This window comes from Callithrix jacchus, chromosome 1, assembly GCF_049354715.1.
Source record: "Callithrix jacchus isolate 240 chromosome 1, calJac240_pri, whole genome shotgun sequence".
NCBI lineage: Eukaryota > Metazoa > Chordata > Mammalia > Primates > Cebidae > Callithrix > Callithrix jacchus.
In genome coordinates, this window is record NC_133502.1 from 133396343 (window position 1) to 133417500 (window position 21158).

The following is a 21158-nucleotide window of genomic DNA, read 5'->3' on the forward strand; positions in this document are numbered from 1 at the left end:
CCTTAATGTATTTTGTTAAGAAAATATAAATTTGAAACTTAATAATCAAATTTATTTTAAGCAAGTGACAAGGAAAAGTGGGGTTTTTTTTAGTCATTTTAAAAAAAAAACAATATAATTGGTTAAAAATTCAACCCCATTTGTTTTTATATGGTGGTTTTCAAATTGGTGTAAGACATTTATCACGAAACCTTTGCATTTCATGAATACCATCATATAGATAAAATTAATTTTATATGTCAAGGATGCAATAATGAAGAGCTACATTTCAAACATGACTCTGAATTTACCTAAGGTAAATCCATTATTTTATCCTCCAATTACTAGATAATTGACTTCTTAGCCATGTTATAATTGATAGCCTCATAAAAGACTTTCTATTAACCAATTTTAGAAATAAAGCTACTGTAATACTTCTATACAGAATTTGATTTTCTCACTTAAATGCCTTTGCTTTCAGAGCACCTCTGCTTCATGAACCATTACAAAGTGAAAAGTGTTTGCATGAACATTCCCTGGATTAGCCTTTGCCTGACACTGACATCAATGATTACCCTACTGAAAAATCACAGCAAATGTTTGCATTTGAGAAGTCAGTTTCCCCCCACAGATTGGAGGGGAGAGTAGGAGGAATTTACAGTTGGGAATCGAAAGGTAGAGTGGGATTTGCTGAGACTACTCTAGGATATTATCAGTAGAAATAGGAAATTGCTTTTCACCATTATTACAGACACATCCTACAGAATCCTGAATCATCAGGAACACAAAGTAAAGGGGGTCAGTTGTGATAATGATTCTAGTTGTCACTGTCGGTTAGAAAGAAGTACTTTCACAATTATTTTTATACAATTGAGGACTAGTTTATTTTTAAATGTTGGAGAAAGTGGCTATCAACCCACACAGTCTAGTTTTGCTGAATCTTAATCAAGCTTTCCTCTCAAGATAGCGTGGGCTTTGCAATGCTTTTTGACTACTCAAATAGATCAGTGGCCTAAAGAAAAGCAGGAATAGGAGGAAACAGAAGACTTGTATGCCACAGGGGTGGCATTTGACTTTAAAATAAGGGCCTTATCTTGAAACTAACTAGAGCGCACAGCACAGACTGGTGAACTTTGAACGGACAGCACACAGCAAGGGTAGATGTCTTCCTGCCCTGGGATGGCTTAGGTATCACAAGGAGAGATATGCTAAGCTGCTTTCTAAATTCCCACTAAAAAGATAGATACCTGGCCCTCCTGTTCTAAGCAAGAGCTCAAAATGAAAAGGAAAACAACTTCAGCTCTCATATTAAATTTGAGTTATGGTGCTATAGAGAAGATGATATTTCCAGGAAGAGTTATAACAGCAGCAAAAACAGCCATTTGCTTCTAACTTTGAAAGAGTGACAGCCCACCAGGGTCTCAGTATGGCCCACCTACCCGCGGCTCTCAGCTTTTTGCACAAAATAGCAGCTTCTTACCATTCTGTGTCACTTAACAAAAAAAGTGCAGTATTGAAGAGGTTTCTTGGTGTAACATTAGCAGTTAATCAGATAATTGCTAAACCTCTTGCCAATAGCCTGCAGCCATACACTGTTCTGAATAATAAGTGGATTATTAATTTCTTCATCCTGGCCCTGAGCCCCTGCTCCTGCTCCCGTGGCTGCCTCTTGAATCCCTGCTGTGTCAGCAGCCCAGCTCAGATGCTCGGGCTTTCTATCCTTCACATAAACCAGGATGCAAATTGTTGCTTGTAGACCTCACAGGTAAATCCCTTCTAGTACTTACAATGCAGAGATTGTGAAGGCATTTTTCCCCCTCTAGGAAGTTTGCTTTCAATTGTTCCCAGGTTATCAGAATCAAACCATAGAAGACGACAGTTGATACTGTCCATTTCTACGGAAATCATGATTGTTTGGCATGAAAGAGACGGCCGAATTCTTATAATGTCCATGTTGCAGTAAGGTTGATTCCTCATTTCACTGTGAACTGAGCAGCTATTGATGATAAGCATTGCAATAGATGCTAGAGGAGATGTGAAATAACATAGTGATCCTTTGTGCAGCAGATAATACTGTCTTGTAGGGTGAAGAGTTCCCTATATAATAACTAAAATATAAGCAAAAATGAGACAAATGAAAAGTGAAGTAAAGAAAACTGTACAAGGAACTCTAGGAAGGGGAATTCATACTCTGCTGAGGCATGCAGCCAAAGTGTCATGCAGAGGGTTGTGTTTGAAGCCAGGAGATACGTAGCATGAACTGGACAGGAAAAAAAGAGAAAGATAATCTAGGGAGAGAGGAGAACTGACACAAACTGAAACCCAGTGCTTCCCTGGGTTCAAGCACTGATTGGGTTCTTTGTGTGTACTAGGCACTGTGCTGGTCTCTGGAGATACAAGGATAAATCCGTCACAGTCCCAGCCTTATTGAGGAGACAGACAAGGAAGCTCATTATGATAGTATTATGTAATACCTACTAAAAAGGTATGTGGCTCAAAGCAGAGGCACATTTTTTACTAAAGCATGGAAGGGAAGAGAAAATGAGCATTGAAAAATAATATAGGGCCATAGTAAAGGACCACAAAAGGCAGGGTAAGGAACTAAAGTCCAAGGAGCTGGATGTGGAATGAATTGAGAGAAAGAGAGAGAGAATTTGTGTGAGAGAGGGAGGGAGGGAAGGAGGGAGAAAAGGAAGGAAGGAAGGAAGGAAGGAAGGAAGGAAGGAAGGAAGGAAGGAAGGAAGGAAGGAAGGAAGGAAGGAAGGTTGGTTCATGAAATATTTCACAGGAAGAATCAGCAAGGGGTGGGTGAAGGATAACAAGAGAAAAATTCTAAGTTGTCTTCAAAGTTTCTTCAACATAACTTATATAAAACTAAGCCCTAAACGGTACTCTCCAGAAATATTAGGAGTTAATTTTAAGATTTCCCAAATTGAGCAAAAGAGGGCAGAGGACAGAGACCAACTCTTATATGAAAAATGATAACTGGAAGTCAAGCAATTAATTTGTTGATATTTACAGCTAAAAAATAGCTTAGAAATCAACATAAATCACTTATGTTTCAACTAATGACAAACTCAAAAGAGGGTAAATGGCATTTCCAGAGTCATACAATTGAGAATTGCTAAGACTATATCCTAGAACAATTTCCAATTCCAATTCAGGGCCCACGTTCATGGTTCTATTGCACAATTTGATCTTACATAAGGGTGGCAACCAAGACCTCTGCACCAAAAGCAACATTCTGGCTTCTTTGACAATCATCCTAGCCATCCATCTGGTCTTGCCTCCAGCCTTAACCCACTTCACCAGGCTACTGGTGAAGACTATTCATCTTTCTGAACAATAATCTGATCACATCATTCCCCTTCAAAAAGCCCTTTAGTATACCTTTAATCTACGTTTAATCAAGTCCAAATGGGCTGGGCACTGGCCACTAGTGATCACACCCCCACCCCATACTTTACTAGACCTCTCATCTTCATACCTGATTTAGCCAGATAGTTCAGCAAATATCCCAGGACAGCCCATGACTATATGGCTCTGCTGAGACTGTGTTCTCTGCTTAGACTCCTCTTACAAATAGAAGACAGACAGAGGAGAGAGTTAGAGGTTCTCTGATAAAGAGCCGTACTGAATACAGTAGGACACAGACAAGGGAGTCACTTTTTTCTACTTGTCATGGTTAGGAAATGTTTCCTATGAACAGTCAGAGTCTTCATGAGTAGGTATTTGACAGATGAATAAAATGAGCTTAGGATTTACAGCTGCTTTTGTACTCTTAATGACAGACCAGTTGTGAAGCAGACTATGTGGCCTGCAAAGCCAAAAATATTGACTATCTACCCCTTTACAGAAAAGCTTTCCCCATCACTTTCTAGACTGTAAGTTCCTTGAGGTCAGAGACAATTTACTTTCTATACTTCTATCTTTAGTGTTTAGTATATAATAGATACTCTACAAATATTTTAATAAGTTGATCTTTTTAAAATGGATATAATTTGCATATTTTATAGGTAAAAAGGGCAAAGAGGCAAATGGAAAAATTTAAAGAAAGTATCTTCAAAAATATTTAAATTGAAAAAATATACTTACATTAGCTAGGTCAGTTCTTTCAATTAATAAGGAAGTTCAACTATCTGCAGTAATTAATTTTCCCCTGGCTCTGTACAGCTGAGATTTTGCTTATCAGTGTTAGCATTGAATTTTTATAGGAGTCAAGTGCAAAGGTTTAATGAAGGTTAAGTAGAAAAGTCCCCAAAGATGGCACACACTCTTCACCTATTTTCATAGCCAGTAGTGCCACAATTTAGTAAGAAGAGTCAAAAGCTCTCCATGATCAAAGACCTCAGGAGAAGCCACCCACCTCATGGATGACACACTCTGCCTGCATACCTGATCATTTGTCTGAATGTCTCTAATGCAATGGCCAACCCTGTACAGCCTGGAGCATGAATTTATCAAAAGGAAATTGGTTCCTAAATGTAAAACTCAATATATCAAAATCTACCAGGCAGACCAGAGAGAGACAGAAAGTAAATTTAATATTGCATTTGGCCATTATAGCCCCAGTCCATCCGCCATTATTTACTCAAAAGCCTTCAGGGCAGCAGATGCGATAAGCAAAATTTTATTCCCCTGATGAATTTTTCACGGCTGCCCTTAATATTAAAGCTTTCAAGATGAAGAATGACTACATTTAACTGGTCCTCAAAGTGCCTCGTCACCAAACAGTCAGCATCTATGGGCAAGACAGCTGGAAAGGACTTTCAACCTGGCTCAAGCCATTCAGTCAACATGTATTGGACCAGAGGTCTAAGTTAGGCATTCCAGGATATAAAAGCTAGTATGATAATAGTCCTTGCTCTTGGATAATCCATATAGGAAAGGGAGAAAACAGGTATAGAAGCATAGCAAAAGTCATATAGCTAAGAGTGAGTACAGATGAAAACAGATGAAGAGACTGCAGGTATCACAGCTGTGGGGAGAATAGGGTTATTTAGAACATTCTCCATGGAGGAGACAGAGTTTAAACAGTCATAGCTCTGGGGAGGAGAATAGGTCATTTAGAACATTCTCCATGAGGGAGACAGAGTTTAAAGGGTCATTTGAAAATGGCAAGGGTTAGTAGAGAATGCAAGAAGGGCACTACAAATTGATGAGCCTAGTCTGAAATCTATTGCAAGGGGTGATGAAAGATTAAAGTGGTGGGATATGGGCAGTTAATTAATTCTGAGCAGTCCTTGAAGCATGAGCTGAGGAAGCACAGACCTCATAATAAACATGTCTTACAGTTAGAACAACAACGTTACTTTGCAAATTATTTTCACATGCATTATTTTTTCATGAAAAGAAAACCTTCTATAGATTGAAATCCTCCCTTACTGTTCCTCTCCCATTTCATCTCATCCTCAGAACTTCATCCACCTAACCTTCGAATATATGGTGAAGTGTCACCACTTCTGCGAAGTATTTTCCCGATTCCCAGACCAGATCAGATCCCCACCTTCCCATAATTTATTCTCAGAATACCACGTAAATTCCCAAGGAAGACAGTCCAGGGATGGCGGCTTTGTTTCCCAAACTTCCCAGGGACTCAGGCCCTCTCCAGTCTTTTGCTCTACTATGGCTTAGGGAGTCTCCCTCATTCTCTTGATCCAAAATGCAGCTCTGGCCAATGTCCACATTCCCATCATCAGGACAGAGGAAAGGGACTAAAACAAGAGACAAAGGATATGCATCAGTTATCTAGAAACTGCCACATGTATTTCCATATTTATCCTGTTTATCAGAACTCACATGACCACGCTTCACTGCCAAAAAAAAAAAAAGTCAGCTGATGTTTTCTGCATACAGCTTCAAATTCTCTTACATGGATGATGAGGAAAAGAAATATTAGTGAACAATTAGTAGTCTCTTCCACAAGGCCAACACTTGACAAGCAGATTTCACTTAATGGTAAGTCTATATTCCCAGATTCTCTCATTGGTCCATTTGCTTCATTGGATTATAGTATCTTGTCCTGACAAGAGCTGAATTTGGTTTGCTCGCCTAGGTATCCAAAGCATCTAGTACGGTATCTGATTTTGTTGTTGTTTGTTTTTGGCAGACTAGCTGACAATAAAGTTTGTTGAATCAGTGTTGGTAGCAGTAGGTCAAATGCCAATTTTACAGAAAAAAAAATGTTGAGTGTCCTTTATTCTTCAGATTTGTGAAAGTAATAGATATAAAAGAATGAATAAAATAAAGTCATTTTGTGATGGTGAAAGAAACACTTCTGAATTTTAGCTTAGTGTGATCTTTCAGACACCACGCTACCTCTCTAACAAAATGTGACCTTCCCAGCAATTTCTTCATCTGAATAACAGGAAGCACCCCACATTAAGGAATGCTTTTCTGACTTTGAGAAATGGTGCAGAGGGTGTAAAATGAGGAGATGAGAACTACTCCTGGAATCCTCAACTCATACTAGAAAAATCACAAGGTTATATGATCTCTTAGAAGACATCTAACCCAATAAATCCCACGAGAATCACCTGAGGAAAAATGTTAAATCACCCCTTACCCTCTGGGCCCTAAAGCCTAGTGACCATCATCTTCAAATATGAGCCTAAGTAAAAATTTTCAGAAGATGCCTGCTTCAGACTGCCTATTAGTGTCCCCACCAAAATTCATACATTGAAATCCTAACTACCAAGGTGATACTATTAGGAGGTAGGGCTTTCAGGAGGTGATTAGGACATGAGGGAAAAGCCCTCACAATGAAATTAGTGCCCTCATAAAGGAGACTCCAAAGAGCTCCTCTTACTCTTCTGTCTCATGAAGACATGGCAAAAAAAGACAGCCGTCTACGAAACAGGATGTAGGCCTTCACCAGATATCTTGAACTTCCCACCTCCATAACTCTGATAAGTAAATCTTGTTGTATATAAGCTACCAGTTTCTGGTCTTTTGTAGCAGCCAGACAGATTAAAACAATCCTAGGTTACTTTTTGTTCACAATTAAACCTGAAAACACAAAAATAACTTAACAATGCCTCTCCCAGTTCAATTCTATATTTAAACTCACTAGAAAACTGGTTCTAATGGTTAATGGCTTGCTTTAGGGCAGACATCCAATCTGGAGAGGAAACACACTATCTTCTCCTTCCACAGCATCCTAAGGGAAGTTTGGCACATCTCAGGGATATTGTGGCTAGACTGGATAAACCTGAATTCAGTCTGGATTTCCAGTTATTAAGCATGAGTCATTGGGAAATTTTTAAAAACTTTCCAAGCTTCAGTTTTCTTACTTTCTCATCTGTAAAATGAGAGCCATTATGATACAAACTCAACAGGTTTTGGGGGAGGGAAGCTGGTAGCAAAACAAAATATGTAAACCGTTTAGACAAATTGTAGATATTATCTTTCCAATTTTTTAGAGCAACTATACCTAGTGTCAATTATATTTTTATAGGAGTTAACTGAGAAATAACCTAAATGGTTTGCAAAAATCTCCTAAGGAAAAGGAATCTATATAAACAAACAAAGATACAAGAAATGTTTATTATCATGCAAATGGGGAAATATACACTTGACTGGTTTGGATCCCTTTTTTGTCTTTATGCTAATGTCAAGTGTCTAATACCCATTTATATCTGTGGACTTTTCATCAAGTCTCAACACACTTTTTTTTCATTAATTTGCCTGTGGAAAAGTGTTGACTTTTTAAAATTAGACAACGTAATTTTTCTTGTCAAAATGTTTTAAAACCATACAGACAAGCTCTATGAAATAGGAGTTTCTTTATAATGAATTTAGACTTTCAAGATCCGAGACCAACTAATTCTTCTTAATTTTCTCAGTGTCCTATTGTCAACCAAAGATGAACCAGTGCTAATGACCACATTTTAAAAAGTAATCCTCAAATATTCAACAGATAGTTTACTTTAATAGCAACTTAGAACATGAATGCTAGGGGACAAATTATATCCTGCAAGCGAGTATCTATTATTCTTGGTGAATGCAGCCAAAAAAATTTTTGTTATTGGCACCAAATGAAATAAAAGAACAGAGCTTCAAGATAATACCTGGCAGAAGAGGGGAAACGGGAGAGGGTGTCTTTTACAACTCCTGTGGCATTGTACTGAAACAGAAAAGTACTAAGGGAAGACAGTACAGGAAGATTAAATATGATCTTGAACAGTGAAATCCCCAGAGATCTTAGGCTTTTTATTCTTCCAGACCTAAAAATTGTCAGGATTTTGAGTAAATCACAAAAGCAATTGTCATCGAGAACATTCACAGCTGCTCAAACAACTATTTTAAGGCAAGGGAAGCTGGCAGGCAAAGTGAGTATTGCAGTAGGGAGTCATTGAAATGAGTAAGTATAGAAAATATAAAACACTGTTAAAAAGTAAGAGCTGCCACATTTGAGGCAATTCGGCCTCTGTGTTTACATTTATATAGAAGGCTGTTTATGGGATTGCTGCAATGTATGCTTTTACCATTTTAATGCATAATGGTGTTGCCATTCGGGGTACTAGGAAGAAAATGATAGACCAGTTTCCAAGACAGACTCCAGGTTTAACTCCCTCATAATTTCTCAAATGCCTCAGAGTTGAAAATTTTGTAGAGGTTACTTCTAAATGACTAACAACCTCTAAGCCAAAAAGAAAATCAGAATTTAAAATTGATGACTTTGAAAGCAATAAAAAGGATGCACATTGACTCCAGACTTTAGCTTCCCATCCCTGTTCAGAAACTATACTCATAATCTAAGGAAAGTGAACTAATGTGATGGACGTCATCTGTAGTCATAAACATCTGGCAAAGAAGAAGTTACTAGTGATTTTATTATAATATTAATTCACTTATCCAAACGGGATTATACACTACAGTATTCCTTTAGAAATTAACTTATACTAAATATTATAAGCAACATGTTTAGCTGAGTATTGATATATACTAACCTTTTGTGGCTTTAACTTCTAATATAAATTTCTATTAAAACTGATAGTTCACTTTGGGCTTACTGTAGATTGGGAATAAAGTTGCCTTTTAAAAAAAATCGACTTCAAGGACATTTATACTATAGTTGACTTTACAACAAGAGAAATAATATGGGTAATGAATATATTCGGACATGATCAGCATTTTAATATGTGAACCAAAGCAAGATGAAACTATATAGCTGAATCGCAATTTATTTTAACCACTTCTTCATTCATTTGACAAGTATTTGCTGAATATCCACCTTGGACCATCTACTGGGGATATATAATCGAATGAGGATGTCCTATTCACTCTTATCGTGCTACTTAGAGTCTATTAAGAGAATCAGAGATCAAATAATTACAATAGGAGCCTGTTTTTGTTTTGTTTTTGGCAGCTTTGTTGAAGCATAATTGACATTCAATAAACTTTTGATACATGTATATACCAATGAGAGTATCACTACACACTCAAGATATTGAACACATCCACCTTTTCAAAGTTTTCTCATGTTCTTTTGTAATCCTTCCTTCCTGAGTCTCCCCATATGCCTTCCCACCAAGCAATCATTAATCTGTTTTCTATCACTACAGGTTAGTTGGCATTTTTTAAGTTATATAAACAAAATCATAGTATGTATTCTTACTTATATGGCTTCTTTCACTCAGCATAACTTTTAAAAAATCATCCATATTGTTGTATATGTCAACAGTTTGTTCTTTGCACTGCTGAATAGTATTCCATTGTACAAATATACCACAATGTGTTATTCTGTTGACCTGTGGTGAATATCTGAGTTGCTTCCAGGTTTTAGCTACTACTAATAAAGCTTCTATAAAGAAGCCTGGGTTTTCGTTATACATGGCTTATAAGTGGATATGAGGACAAATGGAGTTAGACTAGAGGGAAAATCAAGTGGCTGTATTTTAGAATAAGCCTAACACTCCAACTAAGAGGAATGGAATTTTGCTTTTAATCATCTTCCTTGTTTTTGGCAGGTACAGGGATAGGCTAAACTTAAAGACACAAAGAGGGTTTAATAGGTACTTTAAAGAGTCCACATTCACAGAAACTATCTGCACACTGTAAAGGCATGGGAATCTACCTTCTGTTACTTGAAGAGAATAAATGACTTGCTCCAAATATATTTGGTGCCCTCTTGAGTATAGTTACTCATCAGCTTTATCTAGGCTGATATCAGTAACCAAGAACTATGCCTCGTGCATCACTAAATCAGCCTCCATTGCAGTACCTAGCACATTGGATCCACTCAGTAAACATTAGTGGAAGCAAAAAAAAGAGGGGAAGGGGGAATGGGGCGAGGGAGGGAGAGAGAGATTAAATAATGGTAATATCAATGAAGATGAAGATATACTTAAAATCTTAAGATTATTTTGTCTAGGAGCACAGCTAAATCAGACAAAAGTTATAAATACTTGTATAATGCTGATAACATTTTATGATAATTTTTATGATCTGGAAGAAAGAGGAAAACCCGTTGGGCAAGAGGGCCTTCTTGGTGGAATACCAGCTTGTTCACACCTCCATCAGCACATTTTTCTCTTCACCTTATAGTAAATAACAAAATACTTTAACTCTTACTAGACAGTGAGCTCCAAAAAATATCAACTATGGATGTATCCTCAGTTCAAAGGACAGTGCCTGTTGATATTCAACAACAGTTCAGGTTAAGCTAATCACTACAAAAAAACCAAAGTTAATCTTCAATACTTCAGGAGAAGTCACTTAAAAGTTACTGATCTTCCTCTATCTCCTTACCGCAAGCTGTACCCCGTGACAGGACTTCTCTGTACTCCTCTCATTTCCTACATTTGTTCATGATGTTCTACCTAGAAAACCCTTTCAAGCCTTCACATATATCCCTATTAGAAGTTCCATCCATCTTTTAAAACTTAAATGAAAGGCTATTTTGTCCATGAAGGAATCTCCAAGAGATCCCTTTCTCTTAAAGTCCATGCTACTTTTTTCCCTACCCTCTTCTTCTATGGTCCTTATCCCATTAAGCCTCATACTATTATTAGTCATGTATTTGTTATTATCTATCTTACTAAACTGTAATATCCGCAAGGGATCTGTGTCATTCATCTCTGTATTCCATCTAGAGGCTTTCAGAATGACTTGTAAATAGTAGGGGCTTAATAAATGTTTGTGATTAAATAATTAACAAAAGAATGTAAACTTTCTAGTGTTCACATTATGTGAATGGCAGGAAGAAACATGCCCTCATATCTCACCCATTGTTTCTCATCTAATGTGAGAACTCACCAACATTATATATACTTGAGGGGGAAAGCTATGGGTAAGTGAATGCTATTGAAGTAGAAATGTGATTTTGATATGGCAAGTTATAAGCCACCAGCTCTTTGGTTGTAATTAATCCAGGTAATTAGCCACTTTCCTAGGAGAATCCTGGAAGAAAAAAAGTAGGTCAGGCAAGTTTTGATGGGAAGAAATGCACAGCAGAAGAGTCCTCATGCAGCTGTAAAGACAATGAAGACCTCTGGCAGAAAATAGATTTTTTGACTCCTGGATTTAGATTTAGAATGTTATGTGCATTTTCATAAAGTGCATTGTCTCTAATATGACCCAATACTCCTGGTTGTTGACTAGTGCTGGGTACTGCAGGAGTCTTGGCCCTGTGTTTAAGTTCTTGGAAGTCTAATCACATTATTGACTGACATTGAGTGTACTGTCGAGTAAATCCCCTAAAACCTTGTACTTATTTTCATGAAGTTTTATTTCCTCTACTCTAATTATTTCATTACACTTTTTGACTTGAAAACTGGACTCTAGATTTATCTCAGTTATTTTTAATAGGGGTACTCATTGCTTAGGAACACCCAACTCATGTTTGGAAAAATTTAAAAGCCCCCACATTTCTACTGTTATATATTATGATCATACTATCCACTTCTACGTAGACAAAATAAAGTAGAAAGCTAGTATAAATTATCTGTAGGAGAAAAATCATCTACTACACTAGCAAACAAAGAGAAGAATACAGTATTCATATACTTTTTTTCTTAATTTACCAAACAAATATCAATCCTGTGCTGAGTTTACCTGTATATACACAGCTAGAATAAGAATTCTAATTTAAGGGAATGAAGCCATCGGTAGAACTGTTTGACCAACCAGTATGCATAAGCTGTTGTAGAGCAATGTACCAGGAATGTGCCACACCTTGCTTTGCTTTAGCTGAGAGCAATTCAATTTTCCATCTTCTATATTGAGTCTAATAATTGCTTTCATTCAGTAGTCTTTTTCTCACATCACATTTTTCAACTTTACTAATAAATTGTTGAAGAAAACCATAGAATACTACAAATGAAATCTATTAGTTGCACCATTTTATTAATAGCAGTTAACTTTGGTTGTTAAACTATTAACATATAATAAAAAAGCTGCAATACTGCATTAGTAGAGTAAATGTATTCCAGTGAATAATAATAAACCATTCACAATTTATTAGGAGCTAAATTTAACCCAAATTATATTGTTAACAATACGCCCGGTTTACTCACATAAAATTTTAAAAAGCGCTCTCAAGAATTAACATAAAATACCTTATGCTGTTTATGTACACTATAACTCATAGATAGAAGGGGCAATATAAATTGCCAAAATTAACGCTTAAACCAGTCTCTTAAGAATGGCTTTCAATGTACAGCCTTACAAAATACATGCCCATCCCTTTCACTTTATATGTCTCCATTTGTACTTGGGTTTTATTTATGGTAAAGTGAAATATATCATATTGTCCCTCTTTGGAGATATACGGTGTTTTATAAGCTCCATGGTCTACGCATAATATTAACAGAGTTTGATTGTATCATTACAAGTCATTGTAGCAAAACTCTTAAAATAGAAAAACCAAACCTTTTACTTTTCACAGAAATCCTCTCTATGGCATTTCTAGAAAACAATCATATGAATGCTAACACTTGCTGTGTTCTTACTATGTGTTACTTTACACCCATGAACATCCACGAGGATTTATGAAGCAGATGCTGAGACAAAGAGTCCTAGGATAACTTTTCTGTGATCTCCTAGCTAGTAACAGGCAGAGACAGAGCATGGAAGAGCATCCACGCTAGTGGGAGATTTCCAGTGCTTACCCATCATACCTGACGGTCTTTGAGTATCTGTGGTTAGACAGTCTCTGCTTAAGCAGTTATGAAGAGCGATGCTCATTTTCTCTCTAGGCTACCCACGGCATTTTTTAACATCTCCTGTTCTGCAAGTCCTTCCTCTACTGAATCTGTATAACTGATATTCACATCTCTTGGTCCTAGATCAACTTTAGAGCAGCTCAGAATAAATCAAATGCCTCTATTCATAACATACCTTCAAGTATATGAAAAGAACGACCACATTCCTTCGCACCTTCTTTTACAAACCAAACACCAGTTCTTTCAACATTTTCTTTTTGAGATGGAGTTTCACTCTTGTTACCCAGGCTGGAGTGCAATGGCGCGATCTCGGCTCACCGCAACTTCCGCCTCCTGGGTTCAGGCAATTCTCCTGCCTCAGCCTCCTGAGTAGCTGTGATTACAGGCACGCGCCACCATGCCCAGCTATGTTTTTGTATTTTTAGAAGAGACAGGGTTTCACCATGTTGACCAGGATGGTCTTGATATCTGGACCTCGTGATCCACCTGCCTCGGCTTCCCAAAGTGCTGGGATTACAGGCTTGAACCACCGCAGACGGCCTCAACATTTTTTATTATTACATACTTCCCATTCTTACCACATCTGATTGCTCTCCCCTAACTACAATTGTTTGTCATTAACAACTTTAAGTTGTGGCACCAAACCTAAAGAACAATATTTCAAATATGAGCTGACTATTAGAAATAGTACTTAGATTCTACCCTCCCTTGCCTTTGTCTCTGGTAGACCAAAGAACCTTAGCATTTCTGATTAAATGTTACTTCTGACTTTTTGTAAGCCATGAGCAAATCCATGAAATGCATAGCACAATGAGAATATGAATGTCTTTATAGTCTGCTTATATTAAATAATGAAGATAAAATCATGGCTTAATTTATAACACATGCACTTCAAGATTAGTATTTACCAGTAAGCCATTTGCCTAGTGAGTGAGTCTAGATAGCTGCTTAGTCTTCCCATGTTAGTGAACATCATTTTAGATCTAGGGACTTGAGGAATTTAGACCAAATCCTGCATGCACAGCAATAGTCAGCTGTGGTGCAGAATGTAATAGGAACCAGGTCATATTTCAGTCTCATTCTGACCTTGAAGAAAATTATCTAGATTGAGTCAACTCTGTCCAAGCCTTGCCTGAATATCATTTATATTAAAATTCAAAAAATAAACTATGTATCTAACTTAGCAAATTTTATCTTTCAGTTTAGTTGTGACCTCTGATTCCTTGCTTGCTTATCCAGGCATTAGCTCTTCCTCTCAGAGCAATGGTATCCTCAGATTTGATATCATGCTATCTTTATCATTTTCAGAATCTGGTAAGAAATGGGGAAGCAGGACGAATCTCACAGTTCTGGCTATGCCACTAAAGCAACTGGTTTAGCCGAGCAAAGTCACCAGGATGCGGAACAGCACAGTAAGGGAAAAGAGAAAGAACATCAGTACAGGATCTGGAGCCCAGCTGGAAATCTAACACATAATCACAGGGCACTACAGAGACTGTTACCTTTGACTTCATCTTCTGTCTCTGGCATCTCTAAGAAATCAGATTTCAAAAATCAGAAACCCAAGAAGAACATTCAAGTCTTCTCAAGATGTTCTAGTAAAAGGTTTATGATGCTCCTGAATAATTTGTGGTAGTAATAATAATGGTCCTCATTATTACGTGTTTACTCTTGGCCAAGACATTCATGTGAGCTACTTCTTCAAATCCTACCAACACCCCACTGAGGCAGATATTATTGTTATGCCTCTTTTACAGAGACGAAGCTAAGCTATTTGCCCAGGATCCCATAGATCAAAAGAGCAATCTCAGGATTTGCATCCAGGTGTCTGTCTCCAGAGCCTGCACTCTATGACATTCTTCCACACTATTATTCTATCCTTTAATACAGAAAGCAATTTTCAGTTCCTGTATTTTCTCCTGAAAACTGTTGCAACCATAGTTTTATTCCGATTCATTTTTGATAACATACCTAGAACATTTACTTTACCTCTATGACGTAGTAAGCCCACTACCATCTTGAGTCTCTGAAAACTTTCTTCTTTAGCTTAATACCTGTATGTTTCTTTACTGAAGTTCAAGCTTGTTCAGTTGTCAATGTGCTAAGCATGTATCATGTTCTCTTCATTACACTAAGAGCCTGGGTAATGCTTAAGCTAAATGTGAAAGGTGTTTTGATTTGTTAACAAAAAATCCTAATCTCACATTCAACAGGGAAGACAAATTATCTAAACAAAATTGTTCTCAATGAATTATAAAATTATATATCTGAGCTCTACTTAAAAGAGGAGAGCCTAACAAACATACACATATTTATATGTCTAAAGTTACTCTGCATATAGAAATAAAAGGGATCAGGAAAACTGCAGGTATCCTGTCAGGAAACTACCCTGTAATTGTCTTTAAAGATCCTGTTATAATTTAAAATATACTGCAAAGGATCACAACAAAAAGAGCAAAACTAACTGAATTCTGCAATAAGTTTGCAGATTTAGTGACAGCTTCAACCCAATTCCCTTGAAAATTAAATAAACAAAAAACAAGATTATATAAGAAATTTTCCAGCAAACACTTGAAGACATGATTGTCCAACCCAGACTGCCCAACCTTCTCAACCTGTCATAACTGGTTCCACTTATACTTCTGGGACTTTCTTGTTGAATTAAATATTACCTGATCACCAAAACTTCTGTTCTTGAGCCTGAAACTCATGAGGTTATTGGCAGCCAGAGAATCACTCAGAGCCTCATATGGCTGCCTAACACTCCCCAGGTTCTTGTGATGTAGCTGCAACCAAGAGAGCTGCCAGCCAACCTGAGGGCCCCACAGATCTAGCACTCGGCCAGCACCAGAGCAGTGCTGTCTCCCTCATGATTGCTCCTGGAGAAATTCCCCCAGAAATTCTTTACAAAAATGCTATCCCTGTCCATTTAGGAATATATTAATGTGGAAGTTTTCAGAGAAGTATGCATAAAAAGAGGAGGACATCAAGAGAACAAGGAAGAGCATTGGCATCAGTCAGCTTTCAGCTTTTTCTCTTAACGGTGGTAGCATACCTCTTCATGACCAGCTGTGTCAATCTCACTGTGAACTTGCTCTTTCTAGGCTGTAGGGAATGTTTTCCTGCCCGGTATTGAGATGGCTCCCCTCGAAGCTGCCATTGTTCAATGTCCTTTACTTCTTCCTCTACTATTCACTTAGCTATAGGGTTGACTCAGATTCTAAAAAGATTAAAAGGATCCTTCTTGAAGAGTAAACATATATCTTACCACCAGCTTTCCAGTGCCTAGGACTGAGTTGTGGCTGGTTTCTACCACTTATCAGGAAAGAGAAGATATAAGATACTAATACCCTCATTTCATCGGTTACATTTTTATTTATCGTATTTTAGCCAAGATGATTTTCTACATGGAAGATTCAAATAATCACAACTGTTTACATTAGCATTTAGTAAGTAAATACACATTTGTATTTTCTAAGTGCCAGATAGTTAGTCACATATATCTGGCACTTAGTAAATACATTAAATTCATTGCCTCCGTTGACCCTGATAACCACCCTATGAGGAAATCATTATCATGTGCCTCATGTTTCCAATAAACTAAGTTGTAGCTGGTTTATTAATAATCCAGCTGGCTTATTTCTCAATAAAGAAATTGAGACTCACAAAGGACAAAAAGTTTTGTTTAAGGTCACACAGTTACTAAGTGGTTGAAGCAGAACTTGAACTTGACCTCTCTAATGGCAGAGCTATGCAACTTGAAGGAAAAATGCTCTCAATTTCCTGCTTAATAAGATAAATGCTTAAGCAACTCAAATATAAATTGAATAGACTTTTAAATTATAAACCTTTAATTTTTTTACTTATAAGTAGCACAGAAATAAACTTTATAGGTTATAAAGGTGCTTTCAGGTCTAGATTTTAGGAAACATTTTTGCTTTGGCAGGTTCTCAAACTTAACTTATTCCGATAATATATTACACTGTTTATTATCTACAAAGAGGATAAATAGGTAGAAAAATGTTTTTGACCCCTCACCGAAAGCAAATATAACCTCTTTTCCAAACCAGAAACCTTGGTCTGGACTTTGAATGCTGATTTGGAAACAAGTTTTTAGAAGAATTAGCTCAAAGCAGCAGGTTTGTAGCTTATATGACACGAGATGATCGATGACCGCATTAGCTACTAATCTAAGGCATAAAACATGCATGAGGCATTAGCATGGAAATCTAACACGTTCCCACCCCAGGGGGCAGTGGATTTCTAATCTGTTGTCCCATCGAATAGGAATAAACTTAAATAGCTTATTTAGAGCTTCATTTACAAGTTAATAATTAGAGTGATTTACTCAAAAGACAAAGGAGGAAGAGAGACAGCTGGGTGGGGGTTGGGGGTTGAACTGTGAGGAAGAAAATAAAAGTCATTTTCAAAAAGTCAAACTCAACTTCTTAGTAAAAATGACTTTGCTTGTAATTTTGTCTTGGAGGACTTTTCCCACGCTATGGAAAGGAATCAGTTAGGAAAAAGCATGGCCTCTAGAAGAAGCTGAGCCCGGTTAGGAATCAATAAAACAAATCCTGTTATTTGTTGCAGGACCTGAACAAGTTGTTTAATAACCCAGAAAAAGGTTTCTACATTTTTAACATTTGAATAATAATTCCTGCTTTGCAAGGAATAGAAAGATAACAAAAGCAAAGTGGTTAATACAGTGCCTAACACTTGGGAGGTACCCAATTAATATTGATTTCACCCCTTACAATATCCACCAGCAAGTCTCAAGATACCAACAAGGTCTCCTTCTGGTTCTGCAATAGAGGGGTCTGATCTAGTCACAGATTTTGACAGAGAGTTTTCTCACCTACATCCAGTGCTGGGACAATAGTTGGATGAATCGTTTAATTTAATGTTATATAGAATATTGGAAGAATGAGATTCAGCTAATTCGAAACAAGCAAGTACATGGTTTTTTACCCTCCTCTCAGGTGCAAGTTTTTTACCTTCCTTGCAAAGCGGGTGACTCAAATTTCTCTATAGACCATTTTTGTGACTTGTCTTTAGGCTTGTCTCTAACTTTTGAAAAGTCCAGATCAAGAGTCCCACTGAAAATGCCTATTCCTAAATATTTTAATTGCATAAAACACCTGACAACATTTAAATAAATATCATAAGTTATCTCTTGTAACCTAGAAAGAAGTGCCTTCATAATCTGGAATTTGAATCTGGAAGCCTAGATTCAAATTTATTATTGTAAGAGGACTTGGAGTTCTGTGCCAGGACATAGTATCATGGGGAAAAAAACAGCTCTTCCTTCTCTTTCCACCCCAGCTCTATCCCACACAATGAAAGGACTTGCACACGTGTGAGCCAATTAAGACAGTCTATGCACGTGGATCACGCACATCCAAGCTCCATCCCCACCCACCACCCCTGAACCACCCATCAAGCCCACTGGTGTATCCACAGACCTCATGATTGGTTCTTTCCAAGAGAAAATACCAAAGGAAGGGGACTCTGTTAGTACTAGAAGCAGGCTTAGGACTATTGAGATTGGGAATTCCAGGGTCTCAGGTACACAAAACAGCTCCAGAAATGAGGGAGGCAGGCTGCAGGTGGCCATGAGGACTCCACGTAGCTCTGAAGACACACTGACAAGGGTAAAGCCAGAGAACCAGGTATAAGCCTGTACCGCATGGAGCTCAAAATGAGGGGTTCCCTTGCCCTGGCTCTGTAAAACCTGCTTGCTCAATCGAGGTTACCTCCACGTCATTCCAAGTGCCATCCGGAAGAACAGAGTGTTCACATATTCACGGCAGGGGAACTCCATACTATCCATAAACTTGTTGCAAGGCAGATTTTCTTTCTGCAAGGTAAAGTGTGGACATCATTATTTGCCCTTCTAAGTTCACTTTTATACACTAAATCAGTCCTGATAATGACATGTTCCATCTGAAATCAAGAGATAGGAAAAAATAACTTCAATTTTCTTCAGAAACCTATGGAGATATATATGTCCATATATATGTACTTTTTCAAATAATTGTTCAAAGGTATTCTCATGCCCATCCTTATACATAAAAGTATGTTCTACCTCACATTGTCTAATAATATTTGGCAGTCTTAGCACTGCTAAAAGATTTTCTGGGCCATGGAAAGACCCTTTACCAGCCGAATTAGGCCGTAACACTCACTTTTAGAGGGTTGTGAATATAAGGTATAAGCTACTATACACAGCTTGTCTTCCACTCATGTTGCTGCCCTGACAGAAAAGAGCCAGTAGTGAAAGGGCTTCAAGACACCTGCACCCACCAGACTGAAGCTCTGCAGAAAACCAGAAACTTTATTCACGGAGGACTTGAAGCACCACTGATCGGGACGATATTCCTCCACGAGCGGATCTGTGCTTACTTCCCCGCTCCCATCTACCGTTATATACTTGCGGTCTCTCAAGGGCTCTCTACCTCGGATGTTATCAAACCCTATTGCAATCTCCTGGAGAACTTTAACAATCAGCTCTTGAGATTGGTTTAATTGGTGCATCCTGGCCATGGAGTTTTTTTTAAAACTCCCCACGTGATTCTAATGTGCATCCAGGTTTTACAATCACCTGATCATATAGCAGTCCCAATCCACTTGCTTTTTTCTAAACACACCCAGTACTCTCACACTCCTATGCCCCGTCCTTCTACTTCAAATATCCCTTGCCTATCTGTCAAAAACTGCTTCTCATCTTATAAGACTCAGTCAGGTGAAGCCCTACTCCAGGAAGTCAGTCCTTCCCATTTTGAGCTGCGAGAACACCTCATGCATCCCTTAGTGGAATTAACAGAGACTATGTAATCCATCTTCTAAATCAACACACTGCTGAATGTCAAATAAAACACTATTAATAATTATGCTGAATGACAGGTATCAACTAGGACTATCTCAGGCACACTGGGACATAAGATAACCCTAATTACAGTTCCTAATGTATTATTCAGTAATTGTGTACTAGCTTGTCTATCTCCCACCTTAGTCTGTGAAAGCCAGTAAAGCAGACTGTATTTATTCTTCTCTCTAACCTCAGTGTTCAGCACAAATTAGACTTTGAATAGATGTTTCTAGAAGATGCCCTCTATTTTATAATGGCTAAGTGCATGGACTCTATAACCAAAGCACATGGGTTCAAACTCCAGCTCTACCACTTATTAGCTGTGTGACTGGATAATTTGTTATGTGTTATTGGCTTCATCTGTGAAATGAAGATAATATGGCATGTACTTAACTGGGGCATTTAAAGGTTCAAATGAGTTTGAACCTAGAACACTACTTAAGCATAGAAATAATAACAACATATAAGTGTTTATTATTATTTTTAAAAAGAATAGATAAACCAATTCAATATACTCCAAGTGGATTTTTTTCTATGAAATTCCTTCAAACTATCACGTCCATAGTGAATGCTCAAAATGATAACGGCCAACCTCTACTATGACTCACTGTGTACAAGGCACTGTTACATGCTTTGCATACATTTCCTCACTGACCATTTATCGCAACTCTATCAGGAAAATATGTTTATCTATTACCTTAAGTTTACAAATAAACTGAGGGCTCAAAAATAAAGGTTTCCAAAGTCCCTCTGTTTTATCTTTCCCTAAAGAAAAAAAAAAACTTCCATTCTCTCTCCCTGAGAGTTTCTTGTTTCTTTGAGAAATAAAATACCTCTCTGAAGTCTGTTATTAGACAATGCACCTAATGTTTGAGAAAATGGAGAGTGAAAAGGCAATGGCAGTGAAATCTATGCTCTGGAAGGAGCTCTTGTGAATGCTTTTAAAAGTGTTTTAACAATTCATGAGCCAGTATTGTCAAGGAGGTAATATATGGAAAATAGTATTTGGTTACCGAGGACACCCAAAATTATGAAATCTTCCTCTTACCTCCAAGGAGTTCAAAATCTAGCTGAGGAAAGAGAGAAAATATTAAATACCATTATAAGGTTAAAATAGAAGTAATATAAGGGAGACTCCCAGA

General features: G+C 37.5%; 1 protein-coding gene across 22 annotated transcripts in view; it reads right to left on the reverse strand.

The window, feature by feature from the left end:
* Positions 1 to 21158, reverse strand: part of LOC118155298 (uncharacterized) — a 409919-nt gene that overhangs the window by 287157 nt on the left and 101604 nt on the right. For 20 of the 22 annotated variants that reach the window (XR_013526816.1, XR_013526819.1, XR_013526821.1 and 17 more), the window contains one exon: positions 18902 to 19005. The gene's annotated coding sequence lies outside the window, so the exon portion shown is untranslated. The other 2 variants (XR_013526827.1, XR_013526828.1) reach the window with 2 other exon arrangements.